At 39.9% G+C, this 24341-nt stretch overlaps 1 long non-coding RNA gene across 4 annotated transcripts; it reads left to right on the top strand.

Annotated features, from left to right (window-relative positions):
* The first annotated feature begins 523 nt into the window (after nt 1-523).
* LOC118543506 (uncharacterized) lies at nt 524-23741 on the top strand. 4 transcript variants are annotated; one of them, XR_013446989.1, is made up of 9 exons: nt 524-2511; nt 3584-3706; nt 4489-4537; nt 12252-12364; nt 13619-13772; nt 14342-14512; nt 19952-20123; nt 21103-21258; nt 23305-23741. It is a non-coding gene; the product is annotated as an uncharacterized LOC118543506 (long non-coding RNA). The 4 variants fall into 4 exon arrangements; XR_013446992.1 differs by lacking the exons at nt 4489-4537; nt 12252-12364 and having other exon boundaries at nt 530-2511; nt 13648-13772; XR_013446991.1 differs by lacking the exons at nt 4489-4537; nt 12252-12364 and having other exon boundaries at nt 530-2511.
* The last annotated feature ends 600 nt before the right edge of the window (nt 23742-24341 follow it).

Genomic DNA, 24341 nt, shown 5'->3' with positions numbered 1-24341 from the left:
AATTTAAAAATAAAGCCTTTCATGAAGCTATCATGAAGAACATTAGTACAATATAAACCCATAACTTAAATATTTAATGATAGCTAAATATAGCTAGGCTAAGGCCTAGATGGGACATAAGACACACAAAGACCTGCATTTGTTCCTGGCTGAAGAGACGATGTCCAGTGTCTTGATTCTGTATGTTGCAAAAATCCATCTGTTCATACTAGTGCAATTTTCCATAGTTAGACTGTAAATTTTTTATTATCCATATTATTTCAATGATTTAAATATTCCAAAGGATTTATAATGTTAGATATGTGAAACAATGAAAATCTTTTGATCAGTTTACATATTAAAAGCCAGAGAAAAGGGGTGCCTGGGTGGCTCAGTTGGTTAAGCATCTGCCTTCAGCTCAGGTCTTGATCTCAGGGTCCTGGGATTGAGCCCCACATTGCGCTTCCTGCTCAGCAGGGAGTCCACTTATCCCTCTCCTCCCTGCTCATGCTCTCTCTCTCTCTGTCTCTCAAATAAAATATTTTTAAAAAGCCAGAAAAAGCAAATTTGGCTTTTAATTGCCTTTGGCTATTTCGTTAAGATAATATGAACATACTTTAAACTTGGATTACAGACTATTATAAATTAACTTTGGAATGGTATAAAACAATTTGAATTAGGACTTTTCTAAATCATTAACAAAAACAGACATATGCATGATTTTGTTGCTCAGATCTTTAACTGAATGTTTATTTTCTAATATAAGTAGTTATGGATAGCAAAAGCATAGCTGGAAATGCAAGTGAGATCTTGGACAAGTTTTGATAAAATACATTGTCAACTTCTTTTAGGTAATGCAAGAACACTAGATACGATTGTGAGAAGAAATCTCTAATCAAAACTAGAATTTCCCTGTGCACAGATATAACCATAGTACTTCTAAATGGAATATAATCAACTGCCACTTATATTAATTTGTGTTAATTATGCAACCTGGCAGGGAAATACTGTTGGGAGCTAATTGGGCTGTTCATGTGAATGAGTCTAAACATAATAGTACAATCAATTAACTGTCGTTCTTCCATGTGCTGAATAAGATATACGATTCCCCTTCAACTTGTTCTTTTAAAATAACTGGGACGAAATTATTGAAATAGTGGGTATAGCACAGAATAATGCTAAATATAATTAGCAATATAAATGAAATCACACACCATCCAAGAGTTCTATAGAAACTTAAAGGAAAAATTGTCCCAGTATTGGCTGAAATGTGTAATCTGTATTTACATAGGAATCATTACCATGTAGTCATTCAACAACTGTGTCATCTATGTGTTGTGTTTCATAAATACTTAAATAAGATAGTCCCTGCCCTCAAGGAGCTCTGCTAATTGCAATTCTTATAAGAGTATGGCTCTAGAATACCCAAGATACATTGATTAAAAAAAAAGTTGTTAAACATTTCTATGTTTACTATGAACCATTAAAACACTAGAGTCTAGAAATATATCTTGGAAATAAGATTACAGGGAATTATGTCTTACTGATAAATTTATCTGTTAAATTATTAGTTGACGCCATGTCAGGCCCAGCATAAACCTGATCCCAGACCCAGGAAAGTAATAGTGCTGGTGAAGCCACATATGGAGTAGGCCAGTCCTAGTAAACACTACATTTCTAAAAGGACAGCGATAAAACAGTGAAGGCTATCAGGCTGCTGAGGGTCTGCTTTACCCATGAATGAATGAATGATTATGGGAATGTTAGAAGAAAGTACTCATTTCACTGGGCTGTTGAAGCCACAGTGACTTGTGAAATGCTGATCATCATAAGGAGGATACTAGAGGGGCGCCTGGGTGGCTCAGTCACTTAAGCGTCTGCCTTTGGCTCAGGTCATGATCCTAGGGTCCTGGGATTGAGCCCCGTGGCTGGGCTCAGTGGAGAGTCTGCTCTTCCCTCTCCCTCTCCACCTCTCCCCGCTCATGTGCTCCCTCTCTCAAATGGATAAAATCTTTTTTTTAAAAAAAAAAAAAAGGAGACTAGAAATAAAGCCAAAAAATTCTGTAGGTTCATGTGTGTGATTCTCACAAATATATTTCAGGAAAGGCAACCATAGGTGTGTTTCAGATACTTGATCATTCGTCATTTGAAAAAAATGGGTAGATTCTCTGTTGCCCTGGAGGCAGAATTATTGGGAGGTACAGGGAAGCAGATTTCAGTTTAAGATGGGAAAGAACTATCCTATTAGTTCACCACTAAAATTGCTGCCTTGCAAAGAAATGAACTTCTGGTCCCTGGAATTGTTCTAACATTTGTTTTAAAATGTAAGTTGTTTTTGTTTTTTTTTTTAAGATTTTATTTATTTGAGAGAGAGAGTGAGAAACATCATGAGAGGGGAGAGGGCCAGAGGGAGAAGCAGGCTCCCTGCTGAGCCGGGAGCCTGACATGGGACTCAATCCTAGGACTCCGGGATCATGATCCGAGCCGAAGGCAGTCACCCAACCAACTGAGCTACCGAGGTGCCCCTAAAATGTAAGTTTTTTAAATTGAGATATGGTAGGCCAACAGATCAGGGGACGAATGCCATTGAAAAAGATGATTTGTTCCCAAGAGGAAAGGGCACACCATGCCACACAGGGACACACAGGTAGGCATCAGGTTAGGTGAGGAGGCAGAAGCAACAAGGGGAAAGCATGGCATGGGTCTTCTTTGTGGTTCCATGTGCAAGGCAAGGTAAGCATACTTAGGATTGGCTAGTTTGAATAGTTTCAGCAGGCTCTGGGGCTTAGAGACTGTCCCAAGTTGTCTGGTACCTTGCCCTAGGGTGATTAGGACAGGGAAATATTGACCCGGGTGTGTAAGAGCCAGATACAAGAAGTGGGGCTCTAGATTGGTTGGTTTGCAAATGCAAGGCAGGCTCCTGACTGTCTCTAGGAACAAGCTGATGCCAGGTGGGGCAGGGCCTCCCCTGTCAGTAAGGCCCCAGATGCCAAAACATCAAGAATACAGGAAATAAGAGCATGTAATTGATACACAGACTGGATTACTATCCCAGAGATATCGTAAATAGGATTCCTGCTTGGTTCCAGGCTACACTCAATGTTTTCTAAAACTGTGACTTGTATTCTTTCAGACTGTCGCCAAGTCTCCAAACAAGTTAAATTGAAAACAAAGAAATGGGAGACATAGAAGCCCCAGGGATCTATACTGGGATTTGTCATATTAAATTTGTGTTAATTCTGGAAAGGGGAGATGATACTAAAGTTTATTTAGGGACGTAGTGCTAGCTTAACAGGTAAACAAGTTCTCACACAGTTTTGTGAGTGGACAAAAGTGATTTACAAGTGATGAACAAAAAACTGGGAGATTTGGGGACAAATAGACAAAACTATGAGTATCATGGTCTCCTACCTGTTATTTAAGCTCAGAAAGAGATCTCTATAGCTACCAGTCCGGGGTATGGTCACAATCAAAAATATCTATAAAATGCTACTATTAGGAAGGGTTTTGAAAATCAAGCAGAGAATCTTACCAACCATTATAAGAAACAAAACACAAAATTTGTCTCTCTTTACCTATGTAAGGTTTACTTATTGCATTTCAGGTGAAAGGCTGAGTTGAAGAAAGCCCAAGGAAGAACAGACAAGTGACCAAGAGAAGGCCAGCCACTAAACATGTCGGGAAATCAAGGCTGAGAACGAATATTACCAAAATCTATAAAATCAAGGTGAGTACGGGTGGGTAGGTTAAACTTGGATTTATTGACCAAATTCCTGAGTGCTAATCATTAAGGTAGCAACACTTGAAACTTAAAGAAATACTTAGAGGCAAAAAAAACTTTATGCTGTGTAAGAAATGGGTCATTCCACCCAGAGGTGGTATAGGAAGACATAGTTTTGAAACTGAGTTGTTAAGCAACAAGACATACTGGAGGCCATTTGTGCAAATTCTCACTTCCCACATGGGCAAAGTGGCCCAAGAGAGATTAGGTGTCCTGGTCAAGGTGACACAGCGAAATCCAGGTAAATCAACGTTCATTAAATAAACATAAGCACTCTGTCAGGCACAGTACAAAGTTCATTCTACCCTGGCATGTGATTAGATAAATCCATTAATTTCTAGAGGTTTCTAAAGGGTTTTTGATGGAAGCTAGAAATTTAGGAATGTATCATTTTTAACATTGACAGCATGAAAGGCGGTTTAGCAGTCCTACAAAACATACCCTCATTCAACTGTCTGAGACAAAGACCAGGCTAGACCATTAGGTAGATTCAAATTTGATTACCCTTATTTAATGCTTGGTACCTGTAAATCTGTCAGAAATGATGAAATAAATATCTACATTTTTGGATTATCTGTGTGACAGCTCTCCGTTAGCACAAATAAACAGCAGTTAATGATTCACCCACTTTCATCCCTGGGTTATGTGCAGACATGGAGCTGCGGCCTCAAAGACAGGTAACAAGGAAACATTTGATTCTTCTCCTTGTGTTATATTCTTGTAATGAGATTGGAATATGTCCACGGAAGCTTGGAAAATCCACAGTACTTTAATGAAGTAAGCTATGATATATCTTCTGTATTTGTCATTCCTGAATTTTTTCCTAGACCCTGTTCCTCCCATTAAAATTATCTTTAGAAAAGCCTCATTTTTTGCTGGATTTTATAGATTCAGATTTTATGAAGATTCAGACTCTGAAGCTCCTTTTTTATTTTTACTTTTGAAGAACACTTCAAAGCAAATATAATAATATAAATTAAATTATAGGAAAAAAGGTTTAAACTCATCACAAAAACAATTTTCCAACATTTTAGAAGTATATACTTATAAGCAATTGTCACACTAATCATAAAACTGTTCCTACCTATTGGATAGGGATCTTGAAAAACAAGCAGTATAACTTAAGTATTCCACAGCTCTTTTCAGAAATGCTAGTGGAAACTGAGTAAGCGCTTGAAATCTCATGATAAAGTAAATTTGATTATTTTTATAGGACTGAGCTTATTTATTCAACAAGTGTGTTTCAGCATCTACATACAGTGTGGCAAGCGCAAGGCTGGGCTGGAGATGCAAAGATGAGTAAGACAGTCTTCACCTTCAAGGAAGTGCATGACTATGCTCATGGCACTACCGCAGTTTTATTCCACCAGCAATAACAGAAGGAAATTGACATAGACATGTCTTTACCAGCATCACAGTGAAAATGTTTCATGGTAACAGTAGACTAGAATCCTTAGGATTTATTTTATACATCTTTATTTGGGAAATTTGGGCTGTTAACCAACATCTATATGTTGAATATTATATATATATATTTATTCATTCATTTATTTTAATTCTAGTGTCATTAACATACACTGTTATTTTAGTTTCAAGTGTACAGTATAGCGATTCAGCAATTCCATATATTACTCAGTGATCATCAAGATAAGTGTACTCTTAATCCCCTTCACCCATTTCACCCATCCCCCCACCCACCTCCCCTCTGGTAACCCTCTGTTTGTTCTCTGTAGTTAAAAGTCTATTTTTTGGTTTGTCTCTCTTTTTTTCTCTTTGCTCATATGTTTTGTTTCTTAAATTGCACATATGAGTGAAGTTCCATGGTATTTGTCTTTCTCTGACTGGCTTATTACTTAGCATTCTACTCTCTAGATTCATCCATGTTGTTGCAAGTAGCAAGATTTCGTTCTGCTTTATGGCTGAATAATATTCCATTGTATATATATATCACATTTTCTTTTTTTTATTTTATTATGTTATGTTAGTCACCATACATTACATCATTAGTTTTTGGTGTAGTGTTCCATGATTCATTGTTTGCGTATTACACCCGGTGCTCCATTCAGTACGTGCCCTCTTTAATACCCATCACCAGGCTAAGCCATCCCCCCACATCCCTCCCCTCTAGAACCCTCAGCTTGTTTCTCAGAGTCCATAGTCTCTCATGGTTCGTCTCCCCCACCGATTTCCCCCCCTTCATTTCTCCCTTCCTACTAGCTTCTTTTTTTTTTTTTTAAAGATTTTATTTATTTATTTGACAGAAAGAGACACAGGGAGAGAGGGAACACAAGCAGGGGGAGCAGGGGAGGGAGAAGCAGGCTTTCCGCGGAGCAGGGAGCCCGATGTGGGGCTCGATCCCAGGACCCTGGGATCACGACCTGAGCCGAAGGCAGACGCTTAACGACTGAGCCACCCAGGCGCCCCTCTTCTTTTTTTTTTTTTTTTAACATATAATGTATTATTTGTTTCAGAGGTACTGGTCTGTGATTCAACAGTCTTACACAATTCACAGTATCACATCTTCTTTATCCATTCATCTATTGATGGACACTTAGGCTGCTTCCATAATTTAGCTATTGTAAATAATGCTGCAGTAAACACAGGGGTGGATATACTCCTTTGAATTCATGTTTTCATATTCTTTGGGTAAATACCCAGTAGTGTGATTACTGGATCATAGAGTAGTTCTATTTTTAATTTTTTGAGGCACCTCCACACTGTCTTCCAGAGTGCTGCCTCAGTTTGCATTCCCACCAACAGTGCACAAGGGTTCCTTTTTCTCCACATCCTCGCCAACACTTGTTTCTTGAGTTTTTTATTTTAGACATTCTGACAGGTATGAGGTGTTATCTCATTGTGGCTTTGATTTGCATTTCCCTGATGATGAGTGATGTTGAGCATCCTTTCATGTGTCTGTTGGCCATCTGTATCTTTTCTTTGGAGAAATGTCTGTTCATGTCTTCTGCTCATTTTTTAATTGGATTATTTGGTCTTGGGGTGTTGAATTGTATAAATTCTTTATAGATTTTGAATACTAATCCTTTATTGGATAGGTCATTTACAAATATCTTCTCCCATTCGGTAGGTTGTCTTTTAGTTTTGTTGGTTGTTTCCTTCGCAGTACAGAAGCTTTTTATTTTGATGCAGTTCCAATCGTTTATTTTTGCTTTTGTTTCCTTTGCCTCAGGAGAGATATCTAGAAAGATGTTATTATGGCCAATGTGAGAGAAATTACTGCCTGTGCTCTCTTCTACAATTTTTATGGTTTCAGGTCTCACATTAAGGCCCTTAATTCATTTTGAGTTTATTTTTATGTGTGGTGTAAGAAGGAGATCCAGTTTCATTCTTTTGCATGTAGCTGTCCAGTTTTCCCAACACTGTTGAAAAGACTTTTTCCCACTGGATATTCTTTCCTGCTTTGTCAAAGATTAATTGACCGTATAGTTGTGGGTTTATTTCTGGGCTCTCTATTCTGTTCTGTTGATCTATGTGTCTCTTTTTGTGCCAGTACCATACCATTTTGATTACTACAGCTTTGTAATATAACTCCGGAATTGTGATGCCTCCAGCTTTGCTTTTCTTTTTCAAGATTGCTTTGGCTATTCGGGGTCTTTTGTGGTTCCATACAAATTTTAGGCTTGTTTGTTCTAGCTTGTGAAAAATGCTGTTGGTATTTTGATAGGGATTGCGTTAAATGTGTACTCCTGAAACAAAAATTACACTATATGTTAACTAACTAGAATTTAAATAAGAATTTGAAAAGGAAAAAATTGTGCAGATTGCATTGGGTAATGTAGAGATTTTAACAGTATTTCTTCTTCTAATCCATGAGCAAGAAATATCTTGCCATTTGTTTGTGTCATCTTCAATTTCTTTAATCAATTTTTTTAAGTTTATTTATTTTTAATAATCTCTACACCCAACATGGAGGACTCCAACTCACAATCCCAAGATCAAGAGTCACATGCTCCTCCAAATGAGCTAGCCAGGCGCTCCTTTCATCAATGTTTTATAGTTTTCAGAGTATAGGTCTTTCATCTCTTGGGTTATGTTTATCTCTGGTATTTTGTTATTTTTGGTGCAACTGTAAGTGGGATTGTTTTCTTAATTCCTCTTTCTGCTACTTTATTATTAGTGTATAGAAATGCAGTGGGTTTCTGTACATTGATTTTGTATCCTGCAATTTTACTGAATTCATGTATCAGTTCTAGTAGTTTTTCGGTGAAGTCTTTAGGGTTTCTACATATAGTGTCATGTCATCTGCAAATAGTGAGAATTTTACTTCTTCCTTACCAATTTGGATGCCTTTTATTTCTTTTTGTTATTGATTGCAATTTTTATTGATTGTTATTGATTGCTGGACTTCCAGTACTATGTTGAATAAAAGTGGTGAGAGTGGACATCCTTGTCTTGTTCCTGACCTTAGGGGAAAAGCTCTCAGTTTTCCACCATTGAGTATGATGTTAGCTGTGGATTTTTCATATAAGACCTTTATTATGTTGGGGTATGTTCTCTCTAAATCCACTTTGTTGAGGGTTTTTATCATGAATGGATGTTGTACTTTGTTAAACACTTTTTCTGTGTCTATGAGATGATGATATAGTTCTTATCCTTTCTATTATTGCTGTGATGTATCACATTGATCCATTTACAAGTATTGAACCACCCTCACATCCCAGGAATAAATTCCACTTGATTGTGGTGAATGATTTTTTTAGTGTATTATTGGATTCAATTTGCTAATATTTTATTGAGGATTTTTGCATCTATATTCATCAGGGAAATTGGTCTGTAGTTCTCTTTTTTTGTGATGTCTTTATCTGGTTTTGGAATCAAGGTAGTGCTGTCCTCATGAGATGAATTTGGAAGTTTTCCTTCCTCGTCTATTTTTTGGAAAAGTTTGAGAAGAATAGCCATTAATTCCTCTTTAAACATTTGGTAGAATTCACCTGTGAAGCCATCTGGTCCTGGACTTTTGTCTTTTTTGTTTTGTTTTGTTTTGTTTTTTATTACTGATTCAGTTTCATTGTAGGTAATAGGTCTGTTCAAATTTTCTATTTCTTCCTGCTTCAGTTTTGGTCAGTTATGTTTCTAGGAATTTATCCATTTCTTCTAGGTTGTTCAATCTGTTGGCATATAATTCTTCATAATATTCTCTTACAATCCTTTGTATTTCTGTGGTGTCATTAACCAACATATTTAATTTGAAGAACTTTTTTGTTCCTTCTGCAAAATAAGATTTTTCAGAAGCAGCGATTTTTTGCCTTTTGCCATTAAGAAAAATGGAAAGTCTTTTTGCCATTAAAAAAGTGGAAAAAATAAAGATTTAAAGTCCACAAAAGGCAGCTCTATACAAGCACAGTTTCCTGAGTAATTATTGTAAAAACTCTACCTTTGCTTTAATTATCTGAGTAACTGCTTCAATCTTCATTACATATTGATTATTTAAAAATGACTACTGATTCAGGTCTGGTAGATACGCCTTGGAATAAAATATGGATCCAATATGTCAATACAAATGTATTTTAATCAATTTTATTGACTATTAAAAATTGGCCATTTGGTATTTTGAGATAATGCGTAGTTAAGCTTTTCTACTGATCTATATCTAGTCAACACAGTGTTTCCCAACATGTGTTTCAGAGAACACCAGTTCTAGAGGGTGTTAGTAGATATTGTGCAAAAATGGTTCAAGGGCCAACTGGTTTAGGTTTATTTAGGTTTATTTATTTTATTTAGGTTTATTTACTACAGAACTTTAGAGAACTAGTTTGTAACCAAGAAAGGGAGACAGAATGTATAACATTACCTAAACATTTAATCAAAGTACTCCTTTTATTAGGAACACAGTGTTGTACAGTACTTTGGCCAATATTCATCTAGTGAATTCAGGTTATTTAGGAAGATAATTGAAAGTTGATTGTAGGTATAAATATTATAACTTGCTTCAGCATTTCAGAGGGACCACAAAAGAAGATAAAATGCATTATGTTCCAGGCACTGTTCTAAGAACCTGACATGCATTCCCTTGTTTAACATTCAGAACAACCTTATGAGGAAGTTATAATCATCCTCATTTTATAGATGCAGAAACTGTCCAAATTCATGTGGCCAAGAAGTGGCAGGAGGATTTGAACTCACTCTTCTTTTTATTTTTTAATTAACATTTTTTTAAGATTTTATTTATTTGACAGAGAAAGAGCACAAGCAGGGGGAACGACAGGCAGAGGGAGAGGGAGAAGCAGACTCCCCACTGAGCAGGGAGTCCAGCTTGGGGCTCGATGCCAAGACCCTGGGATCATGACCCAAGCTGAAGGCAGACGCTTAACCGACTGAGCCACCCAGGCGCCCCTCAAACTCACTCTTCTTAACTACTCCACTATATGGCATTTCTAGGATCAGTTATAGGTCTGACCTTCCCAAAGCTGTCTGATCTTGCACCAGTGTTTACTGTTAATTATTGTTGCTTTTTAGAATGTTCTCTTGTCCTTATAGGGCTTGAACCCACTCTGTGCTCTTCTTTTCCTAGATTCTCATAGCTATTATCACTTGTTTATTTTTCTAGATAACCTGCAGAGTAGTATGTCATATTCCAAAAATAAAACAAAAATTTTGATGGGGCTTTGATTGTGTTAAAACTCTAAATTAATATGAGAAGAATTGACATTTTACGATATTCAGTCTTTTCATTCATTAACATGATTTCCTTTCAGTCTTCTTTCAATCTTGGGTCTTCTCGGGCAGTAGTTCTCTTCAAGTGCATTTTAAGTAACTCAGACTTTCTTTAGAGATGAATATTTGGGGTAGGGATCTCTCTTCCAAAACCATCTCAGTCCTTTAATGCTGCCCCCTCACCTTTGGTCCCTCTCTTCATCTCATGATTTAGCTAACTATACCTTCCCTTCTCTACTCCTTGACAGATTTTTGAAGCCTTATTCTACTATTTGATGCTGATACCTTGTTTATTTTTTTAAAGATTTTATTTATTTATTTGACAGAGAGAGACACAGCGAGAGAGGGAACACAAGCAGGGGTAGTGGGAGAGGGAGAAGCAGGCCTCCCGCGGAGCAAGGAGCCCGATGTAGGGCTCGATCCCAGGACCCTGGGATCATGACCTGAGCCGAAGGCAGATGCTTAACGACTGAGTCACCCAGGCGCCCCTAATACCTTGTTTATGCTTATTTATTTTTATCCCCAGAAATCCTCCAGCAAGGCCGGACCCCTTAGCACCTTCCTTTTACCTCTACCAATCATCTAGAGCAGATCCCATTTTCCCTTTGCCCCCTCCCTGTTCTACCCCCCTTTCACAACATTACTGACCGCCCCCCCACCACCCGCAGGCTCTTCTATTGTTGGAATGCTGCCCCCACTCACATTCTGGCCCTGTGCATCCCCTTTGAGGTTTCCTCTCCCACTTCCTTCCCTCACCAAACCAGACAAGAGCTGTGACCTAAATAACTCTGCCTCCCCAGCGTCTACCTGGCCACATGGTAGAATCTCAACAGATGTTTCATCTCTTCCCCTGAAGTCCCATTGACAGAGATGGTGCAGTTGGCTTTATAAGATAAAATAATACTTTGTGCTCCTCTTTCTCTACCCTTAAAAAGATCATGACTATCACCTAGTTTTCATCCCAACATACATAAAGAATGAGGGATACTTTCAGCAAGGCAGGAAGGAGGGTGGTGGTGGCAAAGCAGCAGAAGCAAGATAGCAGTTCATTTGTACAGATATTCCGAAGTTGATTGTTCATAATTCAGGAAGTGGCTACATCACTAATGCGTTATCAGAACATTATCATTTTACTTAAATATGTGAGGTGTTAAACTTTATATACTCCTATGTATGGTTTTATTTTGCCTCAGGATGATTCTAGAGATTTCTGTTAATTCATATCAGGTAGAATTTCTCCTGTTTTTCTCCAATAGAATACTTCTCTCATCTGACAATTAAATCCAATGAATTAAATAAAAGATTTCTGGCTTCTTCCATGTCCATCTATCTGTAAGAATGTAATCATTTGTTGACATTTATTTGAGTAGGCTAAGCATTGCAAGGAGATCTAAAAAGAGATACATGATTCTTGTCCTTTAAAAGCTGACATTTGTGATATGGAGGGGTGGGGAGGACTCCAACAGAGAGCTCCTAAGTAATTTTTTTCAGCCTCTGCTTAAAGACCCAGCTCCAGAGAGTGCATGAAAGGGAAGTTTTCCAACCAGGCTTTTCATAGGGAAACCGAAAAACCCCCAAGAAAAAGTTCCCTCAATTAATACAATTGTCCATTTTCCTCACTGAGTCATAGGCTTACTGGATGGAAACCAAATAATCATTTTACCGTTAGTGTAGAGAGCACAGGAACTTCATGTGGAAATGAGGGGGTGAGTTCTTTACTTTGTCTCATCTACAAGGAAGTGATGTGGATGCTTCAGCATCTTTATCCACCTGCTCTTTCAAAGTTCCTAAAATAAATCACCATCATCTCTCCTCCCAGGTCACTGTAGTTGCCTCCTGACTGGATGTCATACTCACTCCTGCCCAGTGAGCAAACACATGAATATCTGATGGGACTCTTAAACCTTCAATTCAATCTATTGACTACAATAGGTACTGGGCTCAATCTGATTAAGAAAAGTGAACATGATTCTGATTATTACCAGGAAGAAACATTTCCATGAGTTTGTTTCAGCTGGTCTGACCACAAGCTTTTGCTGAGTCTCTCCCATGGAAGTGTCAGGCACTGGGCTGGCCCTGGGTATATAGGTAACTGATAAGAAGTAATGTTCCCTGACTCTGAGTGGCTTACAGAGTCATTGGGACTAGAGACTTGAAAAAGAGACCATTATGGTGTGATGGTACAAGGAAAGTGTAATGGGGATACAGTGGGGGGGTGGGGAGCAGTTACCTTCTTCTTTCTTCCTTTCCAGGTGGAGGAGGAAGAGAACTGGGTTTTGAGAGATAAACATTCCAAGTGGAGGAGACAATGTGCACAGGCACCAGGCCTGGTCAGGGAACAGCAAGCAGCAATAGGGGAATGCCAAAGGGCAGCTGAATCCAGCCGCTGAATTCAGTCTTACATTCCAGACTTAAGGAAATTATCCTTTATCTTATGGATGAGGAGCCAAAGGAGGATTTTACACATGGATAATTTAGTAATTCCAGCAGCCATGTGGATGGTGGTTTGGAGTAGGATAAAAGTAGAGGCAGGGAGACCAATGGGAGGCTATGGCCAAAGTCCTGGAGATGTTAATGGTCTAAGTCAGTGCCTCAACTCCTGGAAAGTGAGGGAAGAGTTACAGGGCCTGCAACCTGCCTTATTAATTCACTGAAAGAAAGATTTATTATCCATAGCTTCTAAGAACACTCATAATTAATTAATATAATCAGCCATCAGAGAAATGCAAATCAAAACAACAATGAGATACTACTTCATACCCACAGGATGGCCATAATCAAAAAGACAGATCATAACAAGTGTTGGCAAAAAGGTATGGAGAAAGTGGAACCCTCATACACTGCTTTGTATGTAAAATGGTGCACTGCTTTGAAAAAGTATGGCTGTTCCTCAAAAGGTTAACATAGAATTAACATATGACCCAGCAAATCTACTCCTAGGTGTATACCCAAGAGAAACTGAAAACATGTGCACACAAAAACTTATACATGAATGTCCATAGCCACATTTTCGTAATAGTCAAAAAAGTGGAAATAACCCAAAGGTCCTCTTAGTTTGGGTTGCTATAACAAATTACCATAGACTGAGTGTTTTAAACAACATACATTTATTTCTCACAGTTCTGGAGGCTGGGAAGTTCAAAATCATGGCTGGATTCTGATGAGAATCCTCTACTTGGTTTGCAGATGGTCATCTTCTCATTACATCTTCCTAGGGCGTTGAGAGAGGAAGGAAGTTCTTGTATGTCTCTTTTTATAAGGGCACTAATCCTATCAAGAAGACTCCACCCTCATGACCTGATTACCTCCCAAAGACCCCACCTCCAAACACCATCGCATTGTAAGTTAGTCTTCCACTTATGAATTTGAGGGGAACACAAGCATTCAGTCCATAGCAGTCCTTAAGTTGATGAATGAATAAATAAATGTGGCATATCCATATAGTGAAATATTATTTGGCAACATACTACAAGAGGGATGAACCTTGAAAACATTACACTAAGTGAAAGAAGCCAGTCAGTCACCAAAGACTACACATTGTATGATTTCATTTATATGAAATGTCCAGAGTAGGCAAATCTACAGAGACAGATTAGCAGTTGCCTGGGGCTAGGGAGGAAAATAGAGGTGACTACTAAAGGGAACATTTCTTTCTGGTGGGATGCAAATATTCTAAAATGGATTGTGCTGATGGTTGCACAACTCTGTAAATAAACTAAAAACCATTGAACTGTACACTTTAAATGAGTAAGAGATATGGTATATGAATTAGATCTCAATAAAGTTGTTACCAATAAAAGGGCAAAAATGTTACATACTAATTATGGAAAGAGAGAAAATATAAGTAAAACTAATATAACCTTCTTCACCAATCTGTAGTATGAAACAGTCTATCTCTTCTTTCTCCAGATGATCACTCCATCCCCTTTGAGACCATGCTTCACAGGCTGATACATGTAGAGGGCAGTCCTTCCCAGTACCAAGAGACAGCATAGGAGACCCAAGTCACCACTCCTTCATGCTCCTGCTCCTGAAGTTGGACCCATGGAGTTATGGGTGCTGGGGATTAAGACCACAGAGGTAAAGTGCCATTTTCATCACATCATATCAAGGTTACATACTACTAGCATTACTTGTCACTGTTGCTGTTGATCTTGGTCACCTTGCTGCAGTAGTGTTTGTCAGGTTTCTTCACTATAACATTACTCTCCCCCCACTTCCATACTGTACTCTTTGGAAGGAATTCACTATGCACAACCCACACTTAAGAGTGGGGAGTTATGTTCCACCTCCTTGTGGGCAGAATAGATTTGGAGTTCTGCATGGGAGATATGTTCATTCTCCCTGCATTAGTGAGGGTTCTTCAGAGAAACAGAACCAATAGGTGACAGATAGAGATAGATAGATGATAGATAGATGATAGATAGATAGATAGATAGATAGATAGATAGATGATAGATATACATGTAGACATAGAGAGAGGAAGAGATTAGAGGAATTGGCAATTATGGAGGTTGGCAAGTCCCAAGATCTGCAAGGTGAGATGGCAAGCTGGAGACCCAGGAGACCTGATGATACAGTTCTAGTCTGAGTCTGAACGCCTGAGAACAAGGAAGATCCAATGTTTCAGTCTGAGTCTGAAGGCAAGAAAAAAACCTATATCCCAGTTGAAAGGCTGTCAGATATGAAGAGTCCTCTCTTACTTGGAGGAAGGTCAACCTTCAACTGATTGGTTGAATCCCTCCTACATTAGGGAGTGCAATCTGCTTTACTCAGTCTACCAATTTGAATGTTAACCTCATCCAAAAACACCTTCATAGAAACATCCAGTATAAACTTTAACCAAATATCTGGCACCCCATGGCCCGGCAAATTGACACATATAATTAACCATCACAAGTCCACATCTTGTAAGTGTGGCACCCATATGTACCTCCTTAAGCCATACTTAATCTCCAAATAAAGACAATAGCAAAATCATAATTCCACCTAACATGGTACAACTATCTTGCACACAGCTGAAAACACACTAACCCCTTACCCAGAAGAGGACATAAAGTCCTTAAGTAATATTTACTCTTCTCCTTGATATGCTGTAACTTAAAAACTCATAAAAATTATATTCCTTGTCTCTCTAACTGGTCACATGGCTGTAGCTGGCATTTATAATTACCGTCTTCCACTACCCATTCTGTATTCCCTTTGCCCTCAACAAGCACCTCAGCTGGTCCTGGTTCTCTATCTGATGGAGTGACCCAAACCTTCATTCCTGAAGGATCTGGGGCATTAATAGTCCAGCCTGGATTGGGTTATAGATTTCAATTTACCTTAATCATAGGACATGGTAATACTAAGAGACACCCTAAGAGATCTCCTGTATTCCAGACATAATCTTCCTTACATTCACTATGGAGTAGCAGTCCAATTTCCCCTTGGTAGTCAAGATCAGTTACCCCAGGCAATATAATAGCTCCCTTCTTTGCTTGTTGATTCAGAAGCATGAGGAGCCCAAAGTGGCTGGGCAGCCGTCTTAACTTTCAGTTCAGTGGACTCATTGCTGTGTCTTCTGGTGGAAGTATTCTTCCCTTTACAACTAAGGCCTCTATTCAACAAATGGTGTTGGGAAAACTGGACAGCAACATGCAGAAGAATGAAAACGGACACTTACACCATACACAAAAATAAATTCAAAATGGATGAAAGACCTAAATGTGAGACAGGAAACCATTAAAATCCTAGAGGAGAACACAGGCAGCAACCTCTTTGACCTTGGCTATAGCAACTTCTTACTGGACATGTCATCACCAGAGGCAAGGGAAACAAAAGCAAACATGAACTATTGGGATTTCATCAAGATAAAAAGCTTCTGCACAGTGAAGGAAACAATCAACAAAATTAAAAGGCAGCCTATGGAATGGGAGAAGATATTTACAAATTACATATCTGATAAAGGGTTAGTATCCAAAATCTATAAAGAACTTATCAAACTCAACACCCAAAAAACAAACAATCCAATTAAGAAATGGGCAGAAGACATGAATAGACATTTTTCCAAAGAAGACATCCAGGTGGCTAGCAGACACATGAAAAGATGCTCAACATCAGTCATCATCAGGGAAACACAAATTAAAACCATGATGAGATACCACTTCACACCTGTCAGAATGGCTAAAATTTACAACCCGGGAAACAACATATGTTGGCGAGGATGCAGAGAAAATTCTCACTATTGGTAGGAATACAAACTGGTGTAGCCACTCTAGAAAACAGTGTGGAGATTCCTCAAAAAGTTAAAAATAAAACTACTCTATGATCCAGCAATTGCACTACTAGGTATTTACCCAAAGGATACAAAAATACAGATTTGAAGGGTACACACATCTGATGTTTATAGCAGCATTATCAACAATAGCCAAACTATGGAAAGAGCCCAAGTGTCTATTGACTGATGAATGAATAAAGAAGATGTGGTATACGTATACAATGGAATATTACTCAGCCATCAAAAAGAATGAAATCTTGCCATTTGCAATGACATGGATGGAGCTAGAGTGTATTATGCTAAGTGAAATAGGTCAGTCCGAGAAAGAAAAATACCATTTGATTTCACTCATATGAGGAATTTAAGAAACAAAACAGATGAACATATGGAAAGGGGGAAAAAAAGAGAGAGGGAAACAAACCATAAAAGATGCTTAATTATAGAGAACAAACTGAGGGGTGATAGAGAGAAGTGGGTGGGGGATGGGCTAAATGAGTGATGGATATTAGGGAAGGCACTTGATACAATGAGCACTGGGTGTTATATGTAAGTGATGAATCACTAAATTCTATATTTTTTAAAAGATTTTATTTATGTGAGAGAGAGAGAGCACAAATGGAGGGGAGGGACAGAGGGAGAGGGAGAAGCAGACTCCCAGCTGAGAAGGGGGCCCAACGTGGGGCTCGATCCCAGGACCCCTGAATCATAACCTGAGCCAAAGGCGGACACTTAACTGACTGAGCCACCCAGTGCCCCTAAATTCTACTTCTGAAACCAATATTACACTATATGTTAACTAACTAGAATTTAAATAATGATTTGAAAAAGAAAAAAAAAAAAAGAACTAAGTCCTCTTCCAGACCAGCAAAGCATAAGTTGTGAGAATAGGAAGCAAAAAACTTTGCTACTGGATCACTGGGGTAATAGTAAGTGGTGCCACTCCCATTTCCACCCCTTGATTCCTGGACTCGTGAGCTATGGGAGAAACAGACATATATTGGATGTCGATTCACAGTATGTACAGTGTTCCAGAGAACCTTGTCCCAGCCCTGCAAGGTATGGCCACCTAGCTGGTGCTGTAACTGAGTCTTCAAAAGGCCATTCCACCATTCTATCAAGCCAGCTGCTTCACGATGTAGGGTAAGGAGGAGAAGATGGTAAGACCAGTGAATCCCTGAGCATGGACCCACTGCTGTACTTCATTTACTGTTAAATGAGTTCCTTAATGAGAAGCAATGCTGTGTGGAATACCGTGATGGTGGACAAGGCTTTCTGTAAGTCCATGGATAGTAGTTTTGGCAGAAACATTGCATGTAAGGAAAGCAATTTCATATCCAGAATAAGTATCTGTTCCAGTAAAAACAAAACACCACTCCTTCCATGATGGAAGCAGTCCAGTATAATCAGCCTGCCACCAGGTAGCTGGCTGATCACCCTGGGAAATAATGCCATATTGGGGGCTCAGTGTTGGCCTCTACTGCTGGCGGATTGGGTACTCAGTGGTGACCATAGCCAGGTCAGCCTTGGTAAGTGGAAGTCCATGTTGCTGAGCCCATGCATGACCTCCATCCCTACCACCAGAGCCACTTCGTTGATGAGCCCTCTGGTTGATATGACAGAGCCTCTCCCTGGGGAAAGACAGAATGAGTCATCCTATCCACTTGATTATCAAAATCCTCCTCTGCTAAGCTCACCCTTTGGTTAATACTCATTTGGGACACAAATATATTAGGACTTTTGCCCTTCACAGAGATCTTTCTACATACACGCCCCCAAGTTTCCTTGTCATGGAGTTTCCAATCATGTTTCTTCCCTGACCCTCTAGCCAAACCATTGGCTACAGTCCATGAAGCAGTCTATAATCACACATCTGGCCATTTCTTCTTCCTAACAAAGTGAACAACCAGGTGCACCGCGTGAAGTTCTGCCCGCTGGGGGGGAGGGTTTCCTTCCCCACTGCCTTCAGGGATGTCCCAGGAAGGGTCTGTAGTTCTACAGCTGTCCACTTGCAGGTGGTGCCTACACAATGTGCAAAACCCAGGCTTTGTAAACCAGGCTCAAGTCTTCTCTTCTCGGTCAACTGATTGTAGGCAACTCTCCATAAGGCTGGAGGTGCAGGCTGGGGAGAGAAGATAGTGTAGCGAGTGAGACCAAGTGCATTTGGTCCTCTTCTTCATGTAACTTTCTTGTGCACACTTACATATATACCACTTCCATTTGATGATGGAGTGCTGCTGTGCATGGCTTGCGGTGGGGGTGGGGGGCGGGGGGGGTCATAAAACACCCAGTTCACAATGGGAAGTTCAGGTCTCGTGTTAACTTGGTAGCCCATCGTTAAGCATTAAGTCTCTACTAAGGCCCAGTTGCAGGCTGAGAGCTGTTTCCCGAAAGGAGAGTAGTTATTTGCAGAGGATGGCAGAGCTTTGCTCCCAAAATCCTAAGCGAATATGCTGCAGTTCGCCCATAGGGACCTGCCTGAGGCTCCAAAACATCCTTATCTGCCACTGACATTTCAAACGCCATCGGATCTGCTGGGTCATATGGCCCAAGCAGCAGAACAGCTTGTACCACAGTCTAGACTTGTTGCAGAGCCTTCTGTTGCTCTGGGTCCCACTCAAAACCAGCAGCTTTTTAGGTCACTTGGTGAATGGGCTGGAGTAACACACTCAAGTGAAAATTACGTTGCTTCCAAAATCCAAAGAGGCCCCCAAGGTGTTGTGCCTCCTCTTTGGTTGTAGGAGGGGACAGATCCAATTTAAGGAGTTATGTTCTACCTCCTGGAGGACAGAGTATCTATATAATTTATTTAGAATTCTTCTGCACAGGAGATTTGTCTCTTCTCCCTATTTCTTTATTCAAGCATTTATACATGTCAGTATGGACCCATGAATATTTGTTTCTACTTTGGGTTGTAATCCAATACTACTTAATTTTGTCGCTCAAATTGTTCCAGGTTTGGCCATTGGGATCAGGACTTTATAAAGTTCCATAGATGATTCCGTTGTGCAGCCAAGGCTGAGAACCACTGCTGTAGGTAAAACGTTGTTTAGAATTTTACCACCATGAAAGCATTGATTTCCCTCAAATTAGGACAAATCCAAACTGAAAATAAAAAAGAACCTCAGATGGAGTCATATGCACCTGCAAATACTAACCTATACCTTCAAAGGGCAGTTAATTAGGGGTTTCTCCCTCTCTGTTCCCTTTTTAACTGTAGACTAGGGGCATACATAAAATAATACTTGTTTCTTGATTAGGACAAATTTTAAATAAGTGGAGACTGTAGAAGAATTCAGTTCTTGAATCAACAAGCTAAGAGCTGCCTCATTGCCCAGAATAAGAGAAGATAAGTGACCCTCTGATAACCCCAGGGAACTCCGGATGTTTCTGCAGAGATGAGTGACTGTCTTGGGCAAGCCGCCGTTTTCAGTAAGTGATCTTGGCAACAGCAGCCTCAGTAGCTTCACCTTCAGGGAAAGATTCAACTGACTTCAACTAGGTCGAGACTTAAAAGGGCTTCTCCAAGGATCCCTGGCATGCAGAAGTAACAACTCAGAAAGTTACTGGTTCATTATTCTGAGCTAAAATCCCTTTCCCCAAGTATGGGCCCAGCCAAAGGGATAGCTGATTTCTAGCCCCAACAGTTTTAATTTGGGATTGCTATCAAGACAGCCAGTCATTTCAGCAATCCTCCTATAACATTTAGCAGCAGTGACTGTCACACGAATTTTCTTAGAACAACCCTGGCATAATTTTCATAGAACAGTGTTTCTCAAGGTGTGTCCTGAACCAGCAGCATCATCATCCCCTAAGGACTTGTTGGAAATTCAAATTCTCAGGTCTCACACCAGACCTACTGAATTGGAAACTCTAGGATGGGTCCCAGCAACCTGTCCTAACAAGCCCTCCAGGTGATTCTGATGCACACTCAAGTTTGAGAACCACTGCCCTAGAATAAACCCAAGCAATCCTAGCAGTTGGTTTCCCTCTTTTCCTGGTGGCTTCTGTGATGAATAATAATGACCCAACTAGTCTCAGTGTTCCAGGAGCTCCCCACCAGTTCTGGGGAAGAGCAGGAACCATCTTTGTAACCCTATAGGCTATGCCTAGAACATGGTAGGTGCTCAGTAAATGCGTACTAGATGAGGGATGAATGAATAGACAATAGAAGGGGAAGAATACCTGGAGGAGATTCATGAATGAGATCAATCAGCATGGTCCTAGAATGGAGGCTTGGAGACTTTTCACAATCCTACTGCCTTGCCTTTTGGGGTAATCATCAGAGACTGACTCAGAGTCCCTAATTGCTGGGCTCTACCACATTCCAGCTACCCTCAGGGCCCCCCTCAGGACATTTGGTGCTCCTCCTAACAAACAGCATTGCCAATCTCCTCTTTCCTTGAACCAGAGTGAGCTGAAGAAAAGCAAAAGACATCGGGAAAGGGGAGAGCAGGGGCCTTGCTGAACAGGAGGATGGGTCCAGGCAGAAGAAGGGATGCTGACAGGACAGAGAGATTGCACGTGGCTACCATGGAAGGGAAAAAAATCCAGCAGGGAAATACAGGTAAAGTGGGTTAGTCCAGTGAGAAGGTTCATAGAAATAAATAAATAAATAAATAAATAAATAAATAAATAAATAAAAATAAAAAGAAGGTTCATAGAACCTTCATGTATGCAGAAATGTAACAACCATGTCCACATGTCCTGGCCTGGGCCAATGGGATGTCTGGGGAGAAGGGGTGTGTGTGTGTGTGTGTGTGTGTGTGTGTGTGTGTGAGAGAGAGAGAGAGAGAGAGAGAGAGAGGAATCTCCTGGCTTTAAAATGTTGGCTCTTATTTGTAAAACCAGTCAATGCCAGACAAAAGGCTTCTGCCAACAGCCAGGTTGAAAGCATCTGTTGGGAAATTTTCATTTTTTTCCTTTAAAAAATTATTTTTCTGCCTACCATTCATCAGGATGGCTATCATCAAAAAATTGGAAAATAGCCAATGTTGGCCAGGATGTGGAGAAGTCGGAACACTCGTGCATTGTTTGTTGGAATGTAAAATGATACAGCCACTTGGAGAACTGTTTGGCAGTTCCTCAAAAAGTTAAATTGCATAGAATTACTACATGATCCAGCAATTCCACTTCTAGGTATATACCCAAAAGAGTTAAAAACAGAAATTCAGATACTTATATATTCATTGTTCATAGCAGCATTATTCACAATAGCCAAAAGGTAGAAATCATCTAAATGCCCATCATTAGATGAATGGATAAACAAAATGGGGTATATACAAACATGGAATATCATTCGGCCTTCAAAAGTCATGAAATTCTTACACATGTTACAATAGGGATGAACCTTGAAGACATTATGGTAAGTGAAATAAATCAGACTCAAAAGGACAAATATTGTATGATTCCACTTATCTGAGGTACCGAGACTAGGCAAATTCATAGGGACAGAAAGCAGAATACAGAGCACTAGGGGCCGGGTAGAAGCAATGAGGAATCATTGTTTAATGGGTACAGAATGTCAGTTTGGAAAGATGAAATAGTCCTGGAAATGGACAGTGGTGATGTTTGTATATCTTGTGAATATATTAGTGCACTGAACCATACACTTAAAATGGTAAATTTTATGTACATTATTTTTCTAAAAAATAGCTAACATTTACTGACTGTCTATATGTGCCAGGAAGTATTCTGAGTGCTATAGGTTCTCACTTTAGCCCTCTGAGGTGCTGTTATTATCATCCCAATTTACAGATGAAGAAACAGAGGCACAATACGGTTAAGCACCTCTTCCAGGTCATACCTGGCTGGCATCAGAGTCAGGTTCATGCCCTCAAATGTGATGAACACTGTCTCTGCTCAATCCAAGTAATCATCTCAGTAGAGAACCCATCTGACCATCTGAATGTAACTCAGATGTCACAAATCCTGGCTCTGCTCCTTGCTGGCAGTGTGGGCTTGGACAGATTATGTGTGCACTTTACCTCCCAAACCTCCCAAATTTGTTCATGTCTCTGTATCTCTACTTCTGTCAGCCTCTCTAGCTTCTCCTTCAGCAGCAGGCTTGTTAATGGGCTCTGGGCCACTGCCATTTACCCTATCATCTGTTCTCTACAGAGCAGCCACGGCCTTCAAAAGTCAGAACCCATTAGTCCCTGCGTATGACATTCCAAAGGCCTCCTGCAGTACCCAGAATCACTTCCTAACTCCTAACCCTGAGAGAACAGATAAGTCCATCATACCAGAAGCCCGGGTAGGAAGCTCTGCTCTTCAGGAGTTGGCCCCTGCTTCCCTCTCCAACTCTGCTCTATACCAGACTTCTTCCTATTCCTCCAATGTGCCCAGTTGGTCCCACCTCAGGACCTTTGCACTTGCTGTTTCCTCTGCCTGGGTTGCTTTTCCCCCAGGTCTTGTTATGAAAGCTCCTTTCTGTCATTCAGGTTACAGCTCACTAGTAAATGTTATTCCTTTGAGCTACCATCTCTGAAGACTAATCAAAAACAGACCCCCAAACACATCGTCTTATTTTATTCCTCCATAGTACTTACTACTATATAATAGTTGTTCACAGACTTATTTGTCTCTTATTTTTATTTTTCCCTTGAAATAGAAGTGCCTTGAAGGCAGTAACCTTGATTTACCACTGTTTCTGGAGGACCAAGCTCAATGTCTGGCATATCAATAAATACTGGTTGAACACACGAATGAAAAAATGAGCCTGGACATCCTTACCTGTATAGTCTGAGCCTCCGCACGTGCTGATCACCCTGCCTGGATGGCTTTTGTCCCTCTTCGCCCGGCTGTCTTCTACTTGGACAAGGTGTCTGCTTTTCACCCTCTCAGGGGCACCTTCCCTCACTCCTCAGACCACATTGAATCTTTGTTCCCTGTACATTTCACCACCTAGTTCTTAATGTCCGCCTCCCTCGATAACATTTCAGCTCCCCAGGAGAGCTGGGACTCTGTCCGTTTTTGTCCCAACACTATTCCCAGTGCCTAGCACCATGCTTGGCTTGCATGGGTGCTCAATAAATGTGTTTGAATGAATTAATTTTGTAAGATTAAGTTAATACTTACCTGGGTTGTTGTGAAGAGTTAATGAGGTTTTGTGTGTAATATGCTTCACAGAATTTGGCACAGAGTAATTACTCCCATTACAACAGCAGCAACAATAACAAACACATGTTAGAAGCAGAAGAGGCCAGGCCAGCCACTCAGCGAACTGAAGCTAGCATGTGGAGACTGTCGCTGCCTGGTTTGAAGAAGGAGGCAGCTGGAACAAAACTTGAATACCCGTTAATAATCCTGATGCCAGTGGGACTATCAAATCTCACAATTCTTTCTGCATTTTCCTTGACAACTGTGGCCTGATCAGGTGACTGTCTTGCACGGTGCTCACTCTTAGGGACAGATCCAGCCTTCTGAAGCCTAGAGCTTATTCAATCTGGGGCACCCTCATTAAGAAAAATAATACAAAACTACAAATAACTACAACATTATGAAAGTGAGTATAAAGAATGAGAAAAAAAGACAAACAAATTTTTTAAAAAGCTTACAAATACTACAAATATTACAAAATTCAGAAAAATAACAATATTTTTATTAGTTAATAGCTAAATCACCTCTACATGATAAATTTTGGGAAAA

Source organism: Halichoerus grypus, chromosome 4 (genome assembly GCF_964656455.1).
Source record: "Halichoerus grypus chromosome 4, mHalGry1.hap1.1, whole genome shotgun sequence".
NCBI lineage: Eukaryota > Metazoa > Chordata > Mammalia > Carnivora > Phocidae > Halichoerus > Halichoerus grypus.
The sequence above is the reverse complement of the archived record's forward strand: the minus strand, read 5'-3'. Positions and strand labels throughout refer to the sequence as shown.